Below are 22,928 nucleotides of genomic sequence, written 5' to 3' on the forward strand. Positions count from 1 at the left end.
CCCTCTTCTGGTTCCCTTCATATCCCTGTGACTTACAGCTCATGTTTCTGACAATCGAGGACGCAGAGCACAGGACAGCATTCACAGTGGGCAGCATCTACTCCATCTAGGGCTAAGATTGTCTGACTGCAGAGCCAGGAGCCTGGGCCTTTACTGAGGCCATTCCCTTTTTCTTGACAGACAGCTTCTTAACACCAGCCCTCGACCATCAATAGGGCAAAAGTAATATGATCTTTTTTTCTTTGAAGTTCATAACATACTAATTGAGCATTTACCGTGTATGGGTGCTTTGGTAGCAATCGGGGACACTGAGACTCCTATCCTAAAAACTAAGTAAGTCTTGGGTAAATTGGGGTGCACTTCCCAGCCTGGGTAACTACAATGACAGATACCACACCTGCCTTCAAGATGTCATAGCCTGACAGACAAGACAGAGAATATGGAATCCTAAGTGTTTGGTTTGAGGGTATATTGCTGCTCTAGTGTGCTGACAGCTTACAAGCCCCCCATACATGAAGCATGTTGAAGAAAGGCTTCCTGGAGGAAGGGAGTATCTGGTGTGATTCTTGATGGTGGAGAATGTCTGCTGAGAGACTCCAACTCTGATGTTCCCCAGCTCTCTGTAGACATTCGTGGCATGCATCTGCTGTGTTATGTGCATTACACGTGTGCTACCAGGAAAGTGAGCAGCCACCTTAATGCTGGAGTCCCCACAAGGACCCGCACGCTGCCTGCCCGATGGTTTTGTTTTATATGCATCAGAAAGGAAGGCATTGAGCACATATCTGTGCTTGGGCACGGGACAGGGGAATGTTGATCACATCTGCAGTTCTCCCTGGAAGAAGCAGAACGGGGGTGAGGGGCATGCACAAGACTGCACCGTCATCTCAATTCTTGGGACAGAGGCATCTCTGAAGGCTTTTCACTGAGTGCGCCTTGAGATCTGCTCTCAGAGGCAGACATTAAAACCCTCAGCACAGTCATTTAGAATTTCAAAGGTTTCTTCTTCGGGGGTGGGACACAAAAGACATCCCAGTTATTCACATAATGCTGGGACTGTGGGAAGAGGGGCACACCATTAGCAAGCAGCCCTTATGGGGTGGCAAGAGCTATTCTGCCCACATAAAGAAGGCTCCTCATTACCGTGGCTTTAAAAAAGATTATTATCATTATTTCTCTTTAAAATTCACTCCTGCATTCTACCTAGGTTGAGAGAGCTTAAGAAGAGGGAGGATAGTTTTTTTTAAAGTAGCTCCAAGATCTCTAAGAATAACAGCCAATGTTCAGTACACACATACCCCCTTCTCTCTGTCACTCAGCATTTAGAATAAATGCAACACCTAAATCAAGAAAGCCTTTATTTTCCTAAGGCAGAGACATCTCAGCCCTGCTTTGTGAGGCTTGAAATGGATCCCGACTCCTAGCCAATGGTTTGAAGGATCAAACAAGAGGAAGTCCCATCCAGTGTGTTCCTGGTCCCAACATTATCCTGCATGACTTTGCTTGTCTTTCTGTCCTTTGTTTTGGAATTACATGAGGCAAATGGCAGCAATCTAAGTTGAGAAACCAGGAGCCCAAGCTGCAGGAACAGGCAGCAGACAACAGTGTCTCTGAATTGCTATTGTTTCTATTTTAGGAGCCCATTGAGTGATTAGTTTGGGTAACGGTAACATTGTGCATTACCTTGCTCAGGCTGAAAATGTCTTTCAATAAGAAGGCAACACGGAGGCCATGTGATACAATCCTGTAGACAGAGCCAAGTGGAATACATCAAAGAGAGCCTTGATGCAGATGTCTCATGCAGAAGAAAATTAGGTCAGAGACCACTTCAATTTCAGCTTCTGCCAGCCTCGTTTGAGAGCTTCCAGTGAATTCGTAATGAATAGCTTCTAGGGCACTTTTCTCTCATTCAGTCACAGGCTGCCACAGCCAGATGAGCGTTCCATGTGGAATCTTCTCTCATTATTTAAAACTGCTACTTTGTGTCCTGAAATTCCAGAACCCTTCCAATGCGCTACCACCATGGGCCGGGAAACAAAAGACTCCAAAAAAAAAATACAGAAAAGCATTAGTTTCCATCCCATTCCTGCACACACCGGCTCTCCCTCCCCATCCACCATCTCCATACATGTTTTTTAATGCATCTCCAAAGCCCCCTTTTCATCTGCCTATGCAAGTGCGTGAACCGCCAGCTGAGGAAGATTGGAGATGTCGGGCTGTTTTAATCTTCCTCAACTCTGAAGAAGCTGAGTGGCCTCTGCATGGCCAGAACGCTTTGTTGGCTTCTTGCAGGGAATGTGCATGCGTGAGTGAGTGTGGTGTGCGTGTACAAAAAGGCTTTTCTCTGAAAAGAGGAGAAGGGCAGTACGACCTCCATGGCAGTGGGTGATGCATCTTTTCCCTGCCCACCCCCAGCCCTGTCTCACACGTTATTTATTATATTGGAGGCTGAGAATCTAGGGCACTCCAGTTGCCTCCTCTTTCATATATGCTCACCGCCTACCCTTGCCGGGGCTCACACGGACAAATCCTTGCTGATTGGAGTGTGGCTAAAGAGGAGTGGATCTCTTCAATCCGTGCCAGGAGAAGAATCATTAGATTCGAAATGCATCTTGGGGGAGATGGTGCCGGGAGGCAGGCACAGATGGTCACAGAGGCTCCTCAAAGCTGGGGACGCCCCTTTCCCATGGGAAAGGGCATGGAATGGGTAGCCCAACTCCTGCTCACAGTGACACCAGTGTTTTGTGCCTATTACCTCCAAAGCACCAGGGCTTTCCTGCACAGTCTCCCTCCAAGCAGAGGTTGACAAGGAAGCAGCAGGCCATCTCAGGAAAGCACTAGAAGGCCATCACCAAGACACAGTCTCTCTTGGCTTATGTGAAAGACTGTACATTGTATAAAATAAAATGATACCAGCATCCCAGCTCTCTACTTCCCCAAGTTTCCCTCCCTCCTCTGTGTGCCTGAGTGTATGTCAGTCTGTCTTTTTTTGTGTGTGTTTTTCCTCTTTGTCTTTTTGTCTCTGGCTGTCTGACTAACTAGCTCCCTCCCTATACACACACACACACACACACACACACACAAACATGCACACACACACTACATTTCTGAGATGGGTAGGTGCTGCAGAGGCAGTAGCAGTGGAGTAGACAGATGACCTGACAGAGAGAGCTAGATAGATTAAGTGTTAGCTTGAATGAGCAGCTAACTCTATTCTCTAAGTTCAGTGTCCTCACCTGGAAAAGATTTGGACCTGATTCTGAGTCCCTCACACCGGACATTGGACATTGACACAATGAATAATCGTTCCCTTGTGTGACAGGGAACCAATGTCATTCAGTGTCTGGCTGTGGGTTCTCGGAGTGTTAGACCTACCCACTAGAATGCTAACAAACACCACGCTCATAGGATGAGCATAAAGGCATATGGATATCCCTGTGTGTCAGGAGGAAAGTCTGACTGCTTCTCAGAGCATTGCAGTGAGGGGATGGCTCAACACAGGAAAAATGGTGGTGGCTTTAGCGTCAGAGATATTTGATTGTGCCCTGGCTGTGAGACCTCAGGCCTGTTACTTAACCTCTCTGACCCCGTTTTTCCATAATCACATAGATAAAAATACTTATTGTGGAAGGCAAATAGAAGACTGACTGAGAGCACATTAAACAAAAGTGCTTATCCCAGTGTGTACGGCAGCTTCTCAACAAATACAGCTACTCAACAAACACCCAACAAAAGCAGGTCTTATTGTTGCTACTAAAACAGCAAAGGCATGTAAGCATACGCCATGCAATAGAGCTAGGGCAGGGAAACAAAGTCTCACACTGTTTGAATTGACTGGTGTTGCTCCATGTGGTGAATATTCTAATGCGTGCATGCATGCAGCATGCATGCGCACACACACACACACACACACACACACACACACACACACCCCACTTGGTTTCTAAAGGCACTGGCAAGCAACCCTAGTCTCCTCATGATAACACACTGAAAGACTAAGTCAAGCTAAGAAATTGCTAGTTCTCGGTGTGTTTACTGTGATCTTCATTTGCTGAATAGTGCATCATCTTAACCCTTCCTCCTCTCGGAAGAGACCTCTGTTTCAGAGGCAACGCGGGCATGGGGGTGGGGAATCCGCAGAAGCCGGTGTAAAACCGGCCAGTTTGCTGCTGCACACAACAATCGTAGCACTTTACAGTTTGGAAGGGTAAACTCTGAAGCAGAGAAGTCACATGGCTTGACCTCTTCTGTGTCCCCAGCTGACATGGAGCTAAATTCCAGGCTGAGGCTATCCCTCATGAAATGGCCCACAGCGTCTAGGCGCTAACCACCCGCCACCGCCCCTTTCTCCAGCACCTGGGTTGTAGCACCTGGGTTCTCTGCTCAGAAGCACGGCCGAGGGTCACCGACACGGTGATTTCAGAGCCACCCCCCAACAAATGGACTCCTGTCAAGGCGGAAGGCTTTCTCCACCATAATGGGCCTGACAAAGTGGCTCTGGGAAGGAAGTTTCTGGAACACTGTGCTGAGCAGTGGGACTGCACGATGGTGGACAGAGTGGCCCAGTCGGAGCTACCCAGAGCGAACCACTTTCTTCCGGATCCTGTCTGTGTGTGCTGGCCATGCCCACGGGATTTGCATAAGACGAAATTCCAAATGGCGAGAGAGGTTTCCCCTTGCTCTCTCCTGCGCTCATTCATCCATGCACTCGCTTGTTCAACTTACTCATTCATGGAATCTTTGTTTCCTTAGCAAACTTTTTTTTAGAGAAAGAAGGCTTCTAAACCGTTTTTTTTCTGTAAAAACGAAGTGCATAGGTAGAGCCACAAATAAATTACAACTCAATGTGGCCAATACCACGAGAGCAACAGGCTACGGTGACCCGGGCACTCAGTTCTGCTTTGTAAGAATGAGGTGGAACAGAAAATTTAAGACAGTCTTGGTTGGGTCAGAGAAATCGTAATAAATATGTGTAAATATGTAAACATTTGTGCACACACATAAATATTGAGGGATTTAGCCTTACATGATTGTGGCATTGACTTAAAGTCTACAAATAGTCGTTGTCTTTGCCATGACTTGATATAGCTTTTTTTTTAAAAAAAAAAAGATCCTTATAGTAGATATCTAAGGCTTTTGAAGGTCTGCAGTGTCCACCGCTCAGAAGCAGCCCTAAGCAATTCAGAAAGAAATGCCATGAATATATGTCAATACAACTTTTTAAAAACTAGGCAGAGGGCTAGAATGCCTGGAGGAGGGCATAATTTGTCAACCTCTGGCCATCTTTGCCTCTGGCTCTGGAGTTGGTAGGGCAGGCTGTAGGGTAAGGACGATTTTTGAGAAGTGCAGGGGGGACAGGGGTGGGGTGAGGAGGTGGGGGGGGTGGACAAATTGGAGCCCATAGGAATGGAGCATGGCCGGAAGTTGCTTCAGTCTTTAATTTCCTTCAAGAGTGTTTAAGCACTGCCGGTGAAGTGTTGCCTTTCATTATGAAGCTAATTCCTAGGCAGCCTAGGAGCTGGGACAAAAGAAGGTAGGTACTGAGGAAGCTGAAGTTGCTGCCTGTCAGGCAGCTCTGCCTCAGTTCAGGGTGGGTGATGGGTTAGCCACAACCGACTGTAACTGCTAGTTTTCTCAGCATAAAGCAAATGTGGTTTACGATTGACTCAGTCTTGTAAAACTCACACAAGGGTCTCTGGTGACCTAACAGAGGAAAGGAGACCTGGGAAGCATAGTGCCAGATGACCCAAGTCCAGAGTGGGGAGACTTAAGGGAGGCAGGTATACTGGAACTGAGTCATTGGCAAGCGTAGGTGAGGGTTTACCAGTAGAAAGTGCCAGAACTTGGGGCGGCATGGACTGAATGTGATCAGTTTCCAAAGGACTCCGGCACGTTGTTTAAAGGGAGAAATAAGTAACCTGCTGGCATGCTTACCAACTATTTGAAGAATTTATGTTCCTATTTTCTTTCCCACTAATTGACTACTTCCTTCAGAATCCAGATGTCAGCAGAATGGTGAGCTCTCTGACAGTCGTGGCTGCCATTCCCCTCTGCAGGTTTAGTGCCAATCTGCCTGTCTATCCCGAGCAAGCAAGCCTACCCTTGGGACAAGATGGCAGTCTGTCTATGCAGCGATGGTCATCCAATGAGCGTGTTCACATTTAGTGATATTTTAACAGATGATTCCCACATAAAGCTTTATTTGGAGTCACAGAACTGAATTCTTCTCCCTTTTTAGTAGCTTGTTCCGTCCTTCAGTTTGTCTTCATTAACACTGTCAGATTTTACAGGCGCCTCTGGCCTGAGAGCTTACATTCAATTCACCACCCTTCCTACTCTCCAGCCGGCCGGGTCCATTCATCTACTGTCTCTCCGCATGGCCGTCTTTCTCTCTCTTCATCTATCTATGCAGCCATCCACCCACCCATTCTTTTTCTGTCTTCCAGCATCAACTGCTGAATGACCATAAGGCCTGGTAAATTATTTGTCGTAGGACATTAGTGAATGAGTAGGGGACTGTGTTACCTTTCCCATTGATGCAACAAGACACCTGAAAGGAACAACTCAAGGAAGAGGAGTTTATTTCAGCTCATGGTTTGAGAGGATGAGGTCCATCATTGAAAGGCCAGCGGGGTATCAGAACTTCCTCTGTGGCAGCAGGAGTTGTACCTTGTCTTGTTACGTCTCAGAGATAGTAAGTCGAGAGGACTTGGCTGGAACTTGGCCTTAACCTACATGCCCTGTTCTAGTGATGCTCTTCCTCCAGCCAGGCCCCGTCTCCTGAAGGTCCCATGATTTTCCAAACAGCACTTCCAGCTGGGGACCAAGTGCTTGAACGTTTCACATCCAAACCATCAGATGTGGAGTATCATGAGCATGTAATTTTATTCTGTATCTGCTCATGGCCTGTGTTATTGATTCTTGGAGCCTGTTATGTAGTGATGTCAGTGATATCCACATCTCAGGACTACTGTGAGCACTAATCCAAAGGAGATAAATAAAGCAGATAGGACAAAGCACCCAAATGTTAATTCCTCCCCATCTTCCGATTTACCTTGTGTATTTTCATATATCTTCATATATTAACACATGGAATTTTTATCTCATTCTCTGGCTTTGGTGGGGCCACTTATTTGCAGTGACTGAGTCTTTCTGTATCTTGGCACCAGGTTTTTGCTCATGGGAACTGTTTTCCATGAATTGTCTTCTGATTTTTCCATGAAGAAAGCTGGAACCAACCCATTTCACAGCTGAGGTTTTCTTTCTTCCAATAACTCTTCCTTAATCTGCCCCAACTCAAACTTTTTCCAGTGTGCATTACTAACATCCTTTAATTTCAGGTATGGAAAATGGGAATTACATTTTGGATCGCATTGCTACACGCCGACATACTTGTATACGCTTCAAAACCATTTCTTTTGAAGGAGCTATTATCCTGACAGTCCAGGAGATGTATTTTTCCAAGTTTGTTTGCCTGGGAAGGCTCAGAGGGAAAGCTTCAACCCAGATACATCTGATTCCAAACTTCTTGCCCATTTTGACTTAGATTCTATTCTCCACTCCATAATAGTCATAGTTTTTAGACAGTCTTATTTTATTATTAACTAATTTTTAGGTGTGTTTGTGCATATATACCCATATGTATGAAGTAAGACAGTATCCTGAGAAAACATAAGAGGATCCTTTGGAGCTGGAGTCACATGAGAAATACCCAGTGTCATCTCTCCAGCCCCAACAACTATTTTTAAAAACAAATTAAAGATCACAATAGGTTCCATTAATGAATTATGTTAAAAGACAGGGATGATGCTTTATTTACTTGCATATATAATAGTTTAAGATCACTAATGGAATGGGCACATGGTAAGTGATCAATTAGAAGATGCAAAAAATGACAAAGAAACCCTGGTGTGGTGGTGTACTCCTTCACTCCCTGTGGATTTCTGTGAGTTCTGGGCTCGGTCTACATGACGAGAACTGGTTTCAAAACTAAACACACAAACAAAACCCCACAAATACCACCGTGGTGGTTTGAATGGGAATGACCTCTGTAGCTTCATATGTTTGGTTCCCAGTAAGTGAACTGTTTAGGAAGGATTAAGAGGTACGGCCTTGTTGGAGAAGGTATGTCACTGGGCATGGGCTTTGAGGTTTCTAAAGCTCACACTAGGCACTCTCTCTCTCTCTGTGTCTGTCTGTCTGTCTCTCTCTCCCCCTCATGCCTGTAGATCAGGATGTAAGCCCTCAGCTACCACTCCAGCATGATACCTGCCTGCCTGCTGCCATGCTCCCAGAAATGTTTCATGGGCTCAGCCTCTGAAACTATAAGCAATCCCCCAATGAAATACTGCCTTCCATAAGTTGTCTTGGTGACGCTCCTCACAGCAATAGAGCAGTAACTAAGACAATTTTACCTTATCCTGTTCTCTCTAGAAGATTCTTCTCCAATTTCAAATGGGATAAATAACTATAAATCCTTCAAATACTATAACACCAGGGTAAGGTTGATTTCAACTTTTACTTTGGTGAGGAATAAAGAAGGAATGATTGTTATTACTAGTTTAAATTGCGATTATGCAAAATACCCCATACCTTCTAACGTCCTGGACTATTTCATGAAAATCTTTGGCCTGATCCCCATGGCCAGCAGGCAGCCAGGGTACTTATTTATCGTTCCACGGCTTTAGTAACCCTGCAAAAGTTAAATTTGTTTTATTTATAGGTTGGAAGGGCCTTCACCCATGAGGAGTGCTGAATAAATAGACTTTCACCATTATTCTCCACAGAGGTTGGGAAGGAAGCACTCATGAGGAAAGCCCGCAGGGTACAGATTGTCAGGATGAAGTATGGCCCTTTGTTCAGAATCAGAAGAGTTAAGCACTCAACCCACAAAACACCAGATGAAGCTCACTTCACCAAACAGCGAGGAAGAGCCTAGAAGAAGAAATACCAGAGACACAGAAAATGCCTAGGGTGGAAGCTTTCCAGGTTAGATGGAAGCATGTTCCCCGCGGATGCTCGAGGTCATACTTTCAACCTACAGGCCCAGGAAGTATGCTCTGTGATATCACAGAGAAGACTCACAACTTAAAAAAATTAATATAATAGAGTGCGATCGTGTGGGCCTGGCAAAACAATCTGCTGCTTGAAAGGCATCTACTGGTGCGCACTTGAGAGTTAGAAGAATATGCCTTCAAGTTTTGAATCAAAGGAGTTCAGAGATCAGTGCCACATCATTAAATCATATTATAAATTAAACTATCAGATCAGATTTTTAAATCTGGGTCACTCTGGACAAAAGCAATGTGAATAATCTCTTTCACAAAACCCCAAATTATATGATACCCTCAATAAAAGAGTGGGGTGTTAATTTACCATATTGTTAATTTACCATAAGCTTTGAGGTCTCTTCCAAGAGAAAAATGTCTTTGTTGTTGCTGCTCTGTCCATGCGAACTTGCATGGTGTCCCTTCTGATTAATGACATCTGTTCCCTCTGATAGATGCCTGAGGCTGAAGGCAGAGGCAGGGTGTGGGGACAGAAGCAACCTTGCTGGCTCTCATGGGGATCAACCGTATGCATTGACCTTTCATTCCACACGCTAAACACTGAACTGAGTGCAGGTGCCTGCCCTGTAAATGAGTGCCAGCCACTCCGTGAAACGGAGGACGGGATATGCAGGTGTCCTGCTTAGAACTCTGTGTTTTTAAGATAAGTGACGCTTCATTCAAAGCAAGGTGTGGAACCCTCTAAGTGGAAGCCTTGCCTGGTCATAAACTACTCATGGAAGCTATCCGGTTTCTAGAACTAACTGCTTTTAGTTCTTTTGTCTCATGCTCTACTGTCTATTCATTCTGAGAGCTCTAATCTTGAATCTACCTTCAGTTGTTTTCATTGTACTCACTTTTTTATGTTGTGAAGATTGGCTGTAGTTTACTTGATACCTCATGACCTTGGGTTAACCCTACTCTGCCTCTTCTGGAGAATGTCAGTATTAGACTGTTCATGGATCTGATCTTTTCCCTACTTCCACTCCCAGTATTGACTTTGTTCTTACTGGGGAAACACTGATAACTCAGACAGGTTCCACTCCATGCCACAAAACCAAGGATAGAGTTAGGGACAGCAAAGACTCCCTCAGTGAAGTCAGCAGAGTTGTAGGGAGAAGGAATTGAATTCAGCATCAGGAAGCTGGTCCTGGCTTTAAGTCTTCAATAAATGGCCACACCCATTCCAGACCAAAGCCTAGCAGTGCTTATATCCTTAAAGAAGTCACAGATACCTTTGCCCATCGGCCAATATGACATAATGGAACATTAAATGCTTTGGCAGAGTCGCTATAACCAGATTGCAGATTCATTTTTCCAGCCTCAGTTTCCTCCTCTATAAAATAGGAACAGTCATATTCATTTATTTTTCCATCATCGTGAAGATCAAAAGAAAGGATGAACATAAAATACAGGGCATTGTATATGATATACAATAAATAGGGTTAATTGGTGCCCATTCTATTGCTCCTATAAGGTTAATGTCTAGATTCTGGTAAAAAAAAACACCACCAAAGCACAGCAGTTAATTTCTTGAGCAAAGTGTCATGGGTTTCCTTATGTACTGGGCTTCTGTGTTGGAAGTCACACACTGGCTTCCTGCCTGAACTTTTAATCTTGTCCCCATCTCAATTTAAAGAGGGTGAGAAAGCAGAGACATCAATCGTTTCCTTGTCAAGGACAACAACCCTTTCCTTTTTCTTTAATTCTCTCCTGGGGCCCCATCCACCCAGTGCCAAGGGAGTGGGCCACTGCTGCATACCAATCACCCCATGGTGGGGAGGTTTTGTTCCTGCATGGGAGCCAGGAGCAATTTCAGTGTGTCTATGTCAGTCTGGGATGAGCCCTACCCAGTCCTCCCACCCCTCATGGGGTTAAGCGCTTCACCGCTCCACAGTTGTCCTGGATAATGATGTAACCATGAAGATGGCAGTTACCCAAGGTACTGGGACACAGACTTTATTGATTTGTTCTTCTAATGCATTAGGAGGAAACAGGAAACCTCAGGAAGGTCACAAACGACAATTGTGCATTGACTGGTACAGACATCTACTTCATTCGGGAAAGCACAACTCAACAGGACTTGCTATCAGAGAGAAAGGGGGGACCGTAGATGTTGGAGTCAAAACCTAAAGACAATGAGCATTGGCTGAACCAGAAGGTATCAGGGGAGACTGGAGAACCTAAGACTCAAATATGAAGGGGTGTCTTTGTTCAGTTTTTGCTGAGACCCAAGTCAATGTCTCTTAACAACTGGGTCAGGAAGCATAACCAGGGTACAGGGAATCCTGAGGTCTTTGTTCTCTTGGTTCTCTACACAAGAATGTGGCATTCTCCCATTTGATTCACTAAATCTGTTCTCATGGTCTTACAAGGCAAGCACATTGGAGATCAGTTAAGTACCATGTCTGGTTTTCTCCCTCTGGTGATGCTTATAATCACTGACCATTGCAAAACCCAGTCATGTGTCTGTCTTTCCTCCCATACCTGTGATCTGGATGCTGTTGCTCATTGGTCTTCTCTTCCCCGAGACTACAGAGGTGACACTATTTAAGGGCTCTGGTCATGTTAATACCAACTATTTCTCATTTTCAGGTGAACAACTCTTCCAGCATCCACACCCTAATATTACATGCAATCCTTTCTCTTCTAATAGATGGAACTATCTACAAAGCCAAGTTGTTTCTAAATGTTTGTCCTTGAACTAATTCAATAGAGTTCATAGAGGCTCCCAGAGTCCTTCTGAAACCCTTGAGCCCGTAAAGTCAGATCATTAATACAAAACTCAGTGTGATATTTCATTGCTAAGATTTCTTTCCTTTTATTAAAAATTTTAAAAATCGGACTATACACTTTTCCCCAGCCCCTTCCCTCCTCTCCTCTCCCATTCCACCTTCCTCCTTGTCCCCCACACTCTCATTTTACTCAGGAGATCTTGTCTTTTTCCCCTTCCTAGGCGGATCCATGTGTGTCTCTCTTAGGGTCCTCTTTGTTACCAGGTTCTCTGGGGTTGTGGCCTGTAGGCTGGTTGTCATTGGCTTTATGTTCAATATGCACTTATGCATGAGTATATATTATAGTTGTCTTTATGGGTCTGGGTTACCTCACTCAGGGTGGAGTTCTCTAGTCCCATCCACTTGCCAGCAAATTTCATTGTTTTTTTACTGCTGAGTAGTACTCCATTGTGTAGACATGCCACATTTTCCCTATCCACTCTTTGGTTGAGAGGTATTTCATTTATTGATAGAAACCTTTTCCCTTATCAGGTAAAATAATAAGTAAAAAAAATGAAATTACAGGCTGTCAGTGAGAGGTAGCTCTTCAAAGTGTACTTTTGTTTGGGCTTCGGTAAGCTCCATGCAGGTGTTTGGAGCAGCCATCTGAAGCACTATCTTCGTAGTAGGAGAAGAAACAGAAAAAGGAGATCTCCAGCTGTAGACACAAGGCAAGGCTTATACAGGAAAATTGTGACAGCAGCTAAGCACAGGCATCTGTGGGGCTCAGATTTTGGCACAGGCAAGCTGCATCTCTCAACTCCGCAATTCATCCTTCCTATAACTTAGGCACAGAACTTAAGTCATGTGCTCATTGACATTGTATGCTTAACAGGGATTCCTAACTAATGAGAGAGGCTATGAAGATTAAATATCAAATGGATTTTTAAATAGTCAAGTATATAGTATATACTCAATGCAAAGACCCCGCTGATTTCTAGAGTCATGATTTGGTTTGAACTATGGACCAACCAGGTTAGAAGGGAACTTTGAATCTCTTAGCATGATCTTTAACATTCAGCATTTTATTTCAGACACAGACAAACTAATTTATCAGATGTGAAAAGTGAGAACCACAAGGATGAAATGGTATTCTATAGGCTAACCCCTAATCACTGCTGAGGCTAGAATGGACCTCTTGCACTTCCTTGTTCCAGAGTCCCCTCTCTTGGCCATATTATTGTAAGCAGATTTTAGAATGAGAAATCAGCAGTGTGACTTTAATAAGCTGAAAAAAATTACTCAACTGTGGAGTCTCTGGGGAAATAGAGGTTGGAGAGTGGAGGTGGAAATGTGCTAAAATAATAGATTCCTGCATCGATCCAGGGAGCAGTGCCGGGGAGCAGGAGATTAGTGGGATTTGTAAACTTGTTATTAGTATTTGCCAAAGATGTTTGCCATTGCCCATGGTCTTCCTTGGAATGTTGTCCTTTGCATATAAGATCACATAAAGCGTCCTTCCTTCCTTCTCCCAGAACGTTTGTTAACACTCTACACTGAACATCATGCCACAGTTGTAGAGACAGAGAACACAAAGCAAGATGTCACACTTGATTGAGTTATAGAGGAAAGGAGTTGGGTCCAAAACTAAAACTTGGGACAGATCTTGAATGAGTATTGAGCAAAATGTAGGGGTCTTGACTTCCATGCATGACGTTATTCAGGACGGGGTGCTATGACAGTTGCCATTTTAGTCACTCACTGTGGACCTGATATGATGTGACCATTTGTCACTTGGTACCCTGAACACAAAGAGACCCACCCATGTGATAAGATGAATACCCTATATTTTTAAGGAAAATATTGTCTACATGTGTTTGAGCTTTTTTTTTCCTTGGGGAGACGGTCTTTTGTTTTATTTTCAAAGGACCAATGACACAAAATGATGAAGGAAGAGAATTCATGGAGGATCCATGGGCATTGATGAAAATAGTCAAAAGATGAAGATAAGATAAGCAGCACTGTGGGACTGGAGATGGCAGTTATAGAGGCCATTAAGGAGCTAGGAAGGATAATAGTAGTTGACAACCAAGTGGAGAGAGAGAGGGGAGGGAGAGAGAGAGAGAGAAGAGGCAAGAGAGGATAGATGGATAGATAGATAGATACATAGATAGATAGATAGATAGATAGATAGATAGATTCAATGCCCTTTAATTCCCTAGATTGAGAAATGAATTGATTCATAAAGAATTAAATTCAGGGGAGACTATAAACTTGGTGAGTAGAGTTTAGCCCTGGCATTTATTGCTCTTTGTCATGTGATTGTATTAGAATTTCCTCCACAAAGCCAAGAACATGTACCAGGAAGTACAGCTTAGCTAATTTTCATTCCAGACCAAGGAGGACGAATGTGGTGATTGGAAAGTTGTCTTTCAAACACAATAGGGGATATTTTAAAATAATGTATGAATTTATACCTGACATTGAGGGACGTAGTCCTTCCTTTAAGTTTCAACCCTCACACTTGTCCCTTGTCTTCAGAGACAAAAGCGAAAATTCATAATGTATTAGGCTATTTTTATTAATGCTAGATATTGAAATACAAAGTGAAGAATGAACATAATCTAGGTCCATTATAAACTAGTTACAGAAACAATGTAGCTACTGCCTGGATATTCCCTTTTTATACAGACAGTTGGTGTCATAATGATATAGTTAAAGTTGTGTTAACGCCTTAGTTATAAAAAGTATTAATCTCTAAAAATAAGATTTTGAGTAAATACTGTAGGCCAGCCTTATCTCTGTCCAAATATGAGCTATTCCAGGTGATTAACATATCTTCATTTCACCAAACCCTGTGAAGTAGGATTGTCATCCCTGTTGCACCAATGAAGGGAATGATAACAAAGAAGCTAAGTGATAACTGTGCCCAGTGAATCGAAATTAGGAAGGTCCAGATCACTTCTCTTCTTAACCCCTGACATTTTAAGGCCTCATCTGAACTTCTGGTTTATTTGTCCCATTCATCTGTGGAGTGCCTATCCTATCACACTGTCCTTGTATTCACCTTTGCTCCAAGAATCTTCTGCTCTAATATTGCTCTTCCCAAGACCTGTCTTGTTCCCTCCTGACTTCCATCCATCTCAATCAGGAAAACTGAACTCTTGAGCCTAACCCCTTTCACCTCTGTTCCAGGGTCATTGATGGTGGACTTGCTATGTAGTTGATTTCCAGTCAAATCTCAGGCTCTCTATTTTAGGTGGTACCCCATAATTTTCCCCCAAACTTTGTCATATCTTCTTAGTCAATCATCTTTCTCATCACACAAGACAACCCCAGGAAAAGCCTTATTTCTCAAACTCCCTACCCTCTACCTCGTCTCATTATTGTTGGCAACTTTGCTTCTCGTCCATATGTGGAAACTGTGCAGCCTAAAGAGATGTATGTGTTTATACATGTATTATAACATTTACCAGCCTAGCCACTCCACAATACACAGACACCCTCATGCTTGTCATACTAATCCTCTACAGCTCATCGCCTACCGTTCTCTGGGAGCCAGTGCCTGTAGTAGTACACCTTCCCCTTGTGTGTCCCGATGTCCATATATTCTCTCTCTGTCCATCACTTCCACAAGCAGACAAACACCTTGTCCTGCTTCTCACCCATAAAAATAGGAATCCACCCACATCCTCACTCAGTTCTCATTCTCTCATGTTTCCTTTTTTAAGCAAAATTTCAGACAAGAATTGTCTGTTCATGTATGGTCTTTCCGCTTACAACTTTTCTCTATTTCCATCTATCTCTACTTCCCCTCTATCTCTCTATCTCTGTCTCCATCTCTATACTATCTATCAGTTAACTATCTATCTATCTATCTATCTATCTATCTATCTATGTATCTGTCCATCTATCTCTCTATCATCTATCATCTATTTATCATCTGTCATCCATCTGTCTGTCTGTCTATCTATCATCTATCTATCATCTGTCATCTATCTACCTATCATCTATTTATCATCTGTCATCCATCTATCTGTCTGTCTGTCTATCTATCATTCTATCATCTATCTACAATCTGTCATCTATCTATCTATCTATCTATCATCTATGTATCTATGTATCTATCTATCTATCTATCTATCTACCCATCTATCCATCTATCACAGTCCTGCTGCCTGCTGCTAGGGAAATACTAGAAGCTCTATTCTCTACCCTCCCTCAGCAATACTCTGGCCCCTGGGGTCATATGTTCTGGATTTTTCTTCTCCGCTAGTCACCCATTCTTCACAGGGTGTGCCTCTCAAGCCCAGCTCTCACCCGGATTGATGCGGCTCTACACTACCTCCATCATCATCATCCATTGATGGATAACACAACTGCCAATTCCCAAATTTCTATCTCTTCTCCTAATGTTTCCCTGTGATATCAGACATCAGGATGCTTCTCAAATGTCCATAATTTATCTTATATTCACTCACAGCTAGAACAGGGCTATCCATTTTCTCTTGTCCCCCTACGATACACTGATCCTTTTCAAAACTTAGAAATCACATTTATTTCTCTTTTCTTCTCATTTCCTAAACCTGACACAGGAGCAGGTCTCGACACCTTCATCTTAGTCCTGACCTCATCCCTTCCATCATTGGGTGCCTGAGCCATTGTTCCTCTTGTTTGGATTACAAATGTCTACCAGTCTTATTCCTTTTAATCTTCTCTCTTCTTCCAGGCCGGTTCTCCAGTCAGTGCTAGTGTTCATGTTAAGAACATTAGCATTGTGTTTCCTACCCTTTAAATGTTTCCAGATGCTTCCGTTATAGCAAGAACGAATTCAAAGGTTTACCAGGTGCTACCTGATCTGGCCGTTGAGTGTCTTTCTGTCTTATTCAACCACCTTCCCCTTTGGTCAACCCTGCTCTGTCTACCCCGGCTTCGTTTGCTTTTGGTGTTTGTTTTGTTTTCTTCCAACACGCCAGACTCACTGCTGCCCCTGGCTCCACACAGCCAGTGCTCTTGGCCCCGATACAGAGCCGAGTCACTAAGAAGTACAGAACCTTTCAAAGGCATAGAACCTCAGAGTTAGAAGCGCTGGGTCTCTTCCAAGGTTCATGAACTTGCCCTGTTCTGTAGAGCAACTGACCACGCTGAGAACTCTCCCTGTCGTCACCAATGTCCTTCCCTTTGAAATCTGTTTCTTTTTAAAGAATAACTAATTACTTTGTGTTCTCACTGTTTTGATCCACAGTGGCTCTCGTTAGATATAATAATGGCCTAACTTCTGCTGTAGCTCACACTTCTTTTTACCCGCCCCTCCCCCTGCCCTGTACAAACTCCCCAAGGATGAAGTGGAACAGAGGAAAGACGGGATGGAAAGGGGGTAAAATGTTAGTGACAGAGGAATTCGGACCCTTTTTCTGTGGTCACTGCCATCGATCCGCCCTGAGTTTCCTCAGTTACCCTGCAGCCTTTCTGGGGCAGCCCCCAGGGACCGTTACACTGAACTCTCGTCCCCTGGCGACGCCGCCGTACACACCAGTTGCTGTTCTAAAACGGACAACTGGTGGTGACTCCACGCCTCTGCTCTGAAGCCTTCAATGGCTGCCTCCACCAGGAGCACGAAGACCAGTCTCCTTGAGCAGACAACCCAGCCTGCATCACCCAAGCTTTCTTTCATCATTAGCTCCAACCACTGTATCTCCTGCACTTCCTTTACCCTACCTACCGACCGCCGCCCTTCCCCAGACATCCCCACCACAGCTGCTCAAGTGTCCTGCTCACCATCTTGCCTCTCTGAGGCCTTGGCTCGTGCTGCTTCTGATCTGAGTGCCCTTACATCGCTGGTCTTTGTAACAAGGAGCAGGTGACGCCTGGTCTGTGCACCCTGGGAGGGGGTGGGCGTTCCTAGGCAGTCATTTTCTTAGCCAATATCTGGGGCATCTTGCGCATGCCCCAGTTAGAGACCTCCCCAGCGTCAGAAGGGTTGTTTATTGTTGCCATTCTGCTGGATTCTGAGCTCTTGATGGACAAGAATTGTGTCTTATTGTTTCTGTTCTCTATGGAACGCAGTTCAGAACTGGGCACGCGGTAGTCACTGAAAAGGTGTTGGATGAATGAGTAACGAGTGGATGTGACTGGCATGCTGGCAAGGCGAGAGCAGCCTCCCCAAAGAATATTTTAATGGATTCTCATCTGCCACCGCCTCAACCACGCCTCTTCCAATCCGACTGATATTTCACAGACTTTACAATAATCTCTCCCCAGGGTTCAGGAGACCAATTACTCTTGCCAGGCTCCTTCTGGCAGGCCCTGCCCCTGGCTCTCTAAAGGGCCTCTGGAGCCATCTATGAGGTCCCAAACATGAACACATGCTAGGGGGTTTCGCAGCCGTTTGTTTATCACAGTGAGCTCCTTCTGAACGCTACACACAATGGCTTCTAGATTCCGAGGTGCTTTATGGATAGTGTAAGATAGATGGCATACATCATATGGAAAGAACTCTTTCCAATTTATCATAGCAAATTGCACCTTTGCTTTAAAAATAATTTGATTCTAAAAGTCAATTAATTGAATGAGAAAAAATTAAGTTCACGAAGCACTGCGGGTGGAAAAAACCGGTGGCAAGTTACCCAAATGAGCAATGACTGGGAAATCGCTGATTTCATTCATTTAATCATTCACTCGTGTATTCATTCATCAAATGTTTATGGCACCTGACATCCCAGACCCTAGTTAGTGCTAGTGTGAGTCAGGTGATGAGTACTTTGTCTTGGACCCTCTCTTTAAATTTTAGAATGTTTCTCCAGGCACTGTGTGCCTCCAGGAACACTCACACTGAGGGGGATTCACAGGCGGGGTGAGAATGGTCTGATTTCTTTCTGTACAAAGGAGAAACTATATGTATATGCATGAAAACATGTGTGTGTGTGTGTGTGTGTGTGTACACTCATGTGAGTATGGGCTGGACTTACAGTTTTTGTTTCTGACCAACAGAAGACACCAGAAAGTGAGTGTGCATGCACACACACACCCACACACACACACAAACATACTCTTGGAATACATGCATGAGATACACATGCACAAGCAGACATATGTAGAATTGTTAAGCAATATTATAAGGTAAATAAATAGGCCTGCAAAATGCTTTGTTGAAAGACAGGTAGTAATAGGAGAACTGACATCGACGGCTATCATAATTACAATTTCTGTTTCATCTCTACCTCTTAGACCTCCAATTTTTCTCTATAAAATGAGAGGACTGGATAGGATCAGCAACACACAGTAAGTTGCTGTGTTTGAAGACTTTTACTGGAGAAATGTAGAGATGAAAATTCTGACAGAAAAATCCTAGTTGATCAGGAAAAGGTTTTGGGTGGTTAGGTCATGTCTAAGATCCATCTGGGAGGAGAGACTGAGTGATTAACTGTGTCTGGTATAAGAGGGAGAAGGGGGACTGGTTTCTTAGTTACTTTTCTATGACTGCGGAGAGACAACACAACCAAGGCAACTCACAGAAGAAAGGATTTATTGGGGGTACAGTTTCAGAGGGTGAGTCTGTGGCCATCATGGCAGGACACATGGCAGCAGTCAAGTAACAGGTAAATTTGGTGCTGTGGAACTAGTTGAGATCTTATATCCATAAACATGAGGCACACACACACACACACACACACACACACACACACACACACACACACCACACTGAGGGGGCAGGGCATGGGCTATGGAAACCAAATCCTATCCCAGTGTGTATATCCAACATGACCACACCTCCTCTTATCCTTCCCAAACAGTTCCACCAACCAGAGACCAAACATTCAAATATATGAGCCTATGGGGGCCATTCCCATTCAAACCAACGCAGAAAGGGAGCACCATTGACACACTACACTTAGTGTTTCTGAGTTCAGCTGTGTTTTCCTAATGTGTAACAAGTAAACACGGCACTGGTGGCAGACTGGCAATGGGAGGGGTTATCTTCTGTTCTAACAAACACACAGGACATGTGGTGGGCAGTCTCTCAGCTGCGCTCCCTTCCCACCGTGATTCCTTTCTGTTCACGCCTTTGTGTGATTCTCTCCCTTGCCTGTGGGCTGTATCTATCTTTTTACTTCTGACACATAAGATATAGGAGAAACAGTAGGCTGTTATTTCCAAGGTTATTTTACACCAAAGTGTAATACTACCTCCCCCCTTCTTTCCTTTCTCCCTCTCCCTACTGCCTTCCTTTAAAATGTTCAAGAAAGAGGTCTAGAAGGCAAGGAAATCATGTCACCGACCAGCAAGCAACAAGGACCTGAGACCTTCCAATGGCCCTGTGAGTGAGCTTGGAGATGGCTCCTCCCCCAGGGAGTCCTGTGTCAGCTGATGTATTGATCGTATCAACGTTTGATGTGTTAAATAAGAAACATCTTGCAAATGTGACCTGGATCTCTAACCCACAGAAGCTGGGTCTTAAGTGGATTTTATGCAGGTGTTCTAAGTGGGATTCAGAGTCTTGGTATGTGACTGTTAAGTGAAAACGAAAAACCCAGAACTCCAGGTCTGCTGAGCACCAAGGTGAATCTTGACCATTGATATGTTGACTAAAATCCACACTTTGAATAGGAAAGGTCACTTCAAGCTCTGATCTGTGTCAACACCCTCTTAACATGTAGATAACTAGAGACCAAGGATGTATATGTTCTATGGTGAAGCACTGTGGTAATTGACTCAGACTTTTTTTTTAGACAAGATCTCATTATGTGATCCTGGCTGACCTGAAACTCCAAGACATCCTCCTGCCTCTGCTTCCCAAGTTCCACCATGCTTGGCTGGCTCAGACTCCTTTTACTGCCACAAATAACAACTTGAAGTTATTTCTATTTTTAAAATTTCTTCTAAAGCTTTTACTTCTCCCCTTCATCTCCTCCTTCCCACCTCCCCATCTCCTCTTACTCCATGTTCCGTCTTCCGCTTCTACTTATGCCAAGCTGAGCTACTGCCAACACAGAAGTTAAGAGGCTTACCACTCATCTCACAGAAGCAGTCTGACCACAGACATGCCACCTTTTATCCTTTGCTTCCCTCGTCTACAGAATGGGGCCATTATTGCTCCTTCATCCACAAAATAGTTGGCGGTTAACCAGGCCAATGTATCTGCAGTCATTACAACAGTGTTAGCACATGGTCTATACTCAGGGGCAGCAGACAAATGACCAAAGCCCTTCTCAAAGATTTATTAGAAGAAATCCCTAGACCCTAAATTGCTGAGACATAGGATTACGGGACCTTCTCTGCTTTTTCCATAAACAAACTCCCACAAGCATGTGCTGATTTTAGCCAGGCACTAGTGCTAACCTTAAGGTCTCTCTCCACCTAATGCAGCACTGAGAGGCAGGACGGAGGATGAATTTGTGCCTGTGGCCTGGTGTTGCCTTGGCGCTGAGCCGCTGGGCTTGCCTCTGACGACTGGCAGCCAGACTCTGCCGGGGGTCGGGCAGGCACTGCGAAGACCACCCTGCAGGAGCGTCAGACAACAAGCAGACCCTGGAGAGAAGTCAAGGAGGAATGCGATTGCCTCGGACTCTGGACTTCTCTGTCAGGAAGATTCCTAGGGACATGAAGAGAGACATGCTGCTTAAATGGTTCCATGAGTGAGCTACATCCAGGGATTTGTAGAATAGAAGGGTGATCATGCTATGGCCAGGCAGGGTTCCTGACAGAAGACTTTCATGGAAGGACCAAGGAGGGCCAGAGAACGCGGAGCAGGCCCAGTCATTACCTCCCTGGTGCTTTCTGACCCACATTCACAGAAGCCTGCTCCCCTTTCATCTTCTGCGAGGGACAGTAATAGCTCCGTTCTTTTTAGTAGACAGAGAAGATCCGGGTATCTGAAGGACTTAAGAATGACTGATGTGCACGACTACAAGGAATTCAACACATGCTGACAAAACCCAACTTTCCCAAAGTACCCTACCCACTAGTTCCTCATTGCTTCCCATTTAGCAGTGGTTTGAGACTTTTTTTATGATTTCTTAGTGTATAAGCCAGGCTACTGGCTGAGGCTCCTATTGGCAGTGATGGAAGCCAAGGCCAGGATATGATAACAATGATGAAAAGAGTGGGATACTCATATTGTTGGAATATATCAATTCAAGAGAGACTTTCCTCTATTTTTCCCAAGACATCTGTTTGCTATGGATATAACTATCCCCATTGTGCATCACAGGGCGGGGGGGGATGGGGAGTAACTGTTGTGCCCATAGTCTCCCCATTTCCTTAACTCCCAACAGGAATTTAAATTCCTGTTCCACAATCTAAGTTCTTGGACATCAACTCTAAAAGGGGCTTTTCATGCCTGGTATTGGGAGGTTTGTTAGCATATGACTCTTGTGGAAAGCGCTGTCAGCCTAGATGGGATTTTTATATCATGTTTTTATGTGTGTAGACATAGGTGTGTTATATGCAATTTTAGATAGATATAATATTATTCCCTACGATATTCAGATATTTCAGATATTCACTCTACCTTCTTCCCTCCCTCTCCTTCTGCCTTGACCTCCTTCTCCTCTCTAAGCAAAGTCACCCCCACTTTCCCCTTCAATCATTTGTACCCTGCTTTCCCCTCTCTGGAAGTGCGTTGTGGGATATTTGTACATGGTGTGAAGATGTATTGCTACAGTTGGTATAATAAAAAGCTGAGCGGCCAATAGCTAGGCAGGAGAGATAAGCGGGACTTCCACGCACAGAAAGGAAGAGGAGATAATTGAGGTGCACGGGAGATGCACGGGTATGAGTTGGACACACAGGATGGGAGACAGGTAAAAGCTACATGGTAAAACATAGATTAATAAAAATCATTGATTAATTAAAGTTATAGGAGCAAGTGGGACAAGCCTAGGCTAAGGCCGAGTTTTCATAATGAATAGTAAGTGTCTGTGTCATTATTTGTGAGTTGGTGATCCACAGGAAAAAAAATCTGACTACAGCATCTCCTAGAAATGTCAAGGAATCTACACCTAAGAAGTCTGGCCGCCTAAACACAATCTGAACCAGGAAGTCACTGATAGACAAGATAACATGGAAGGCAGAAAGCTCATAGTACCCCGACCCCCGAACAAAGAACTCTAGGCAACTAAGGGATGTAGAGTCGGGTAATCATTCTCCCCAGGGAAGAACAGTCCAG

General features: G+C 44.3%; 1 long non-coding RNA gene across 1 annotated transcript; it reads right to left on the minus strand.

Moving 5' to 3' along the window:
* Nucleotides 1-1,341: 1,341 nt before the first annotated feature.
* On the minus strand, nucleotides 1,342-17,714 carry LOC121138928. Its single transcript, XR_005875785.1, has 2 exons — nucleotides 17,540-17,714; nucleotides 1,342-2,042 (listed from the first exon to the last, which is right to left on the minus strand). It is a non-coding gene; the product is annotated as an uncharacterized LOC121138928 (long non-coding RNA).
* Between the last annotated feature and the right edge of the window lie 5,214 nt (nucleotides 17,715-22,928).

Source organism: Mesocricetus auratus, unplaced genomic scaffold (assembly GCF_017639785.1).
Source record: "Mesocricetus auratus isolate SY011 unplaced genomic scaffold, BCM_Maur_2.0 Super-Scaffold_6730, whole genome shotgun sequence".
Classification (NCBI taxonomy): Eukaryota; Metazoa; Chordata; class Mammalia; order Rodentia; family Cricetidae; genus Mesocricetus; species Mesocricetus auratus.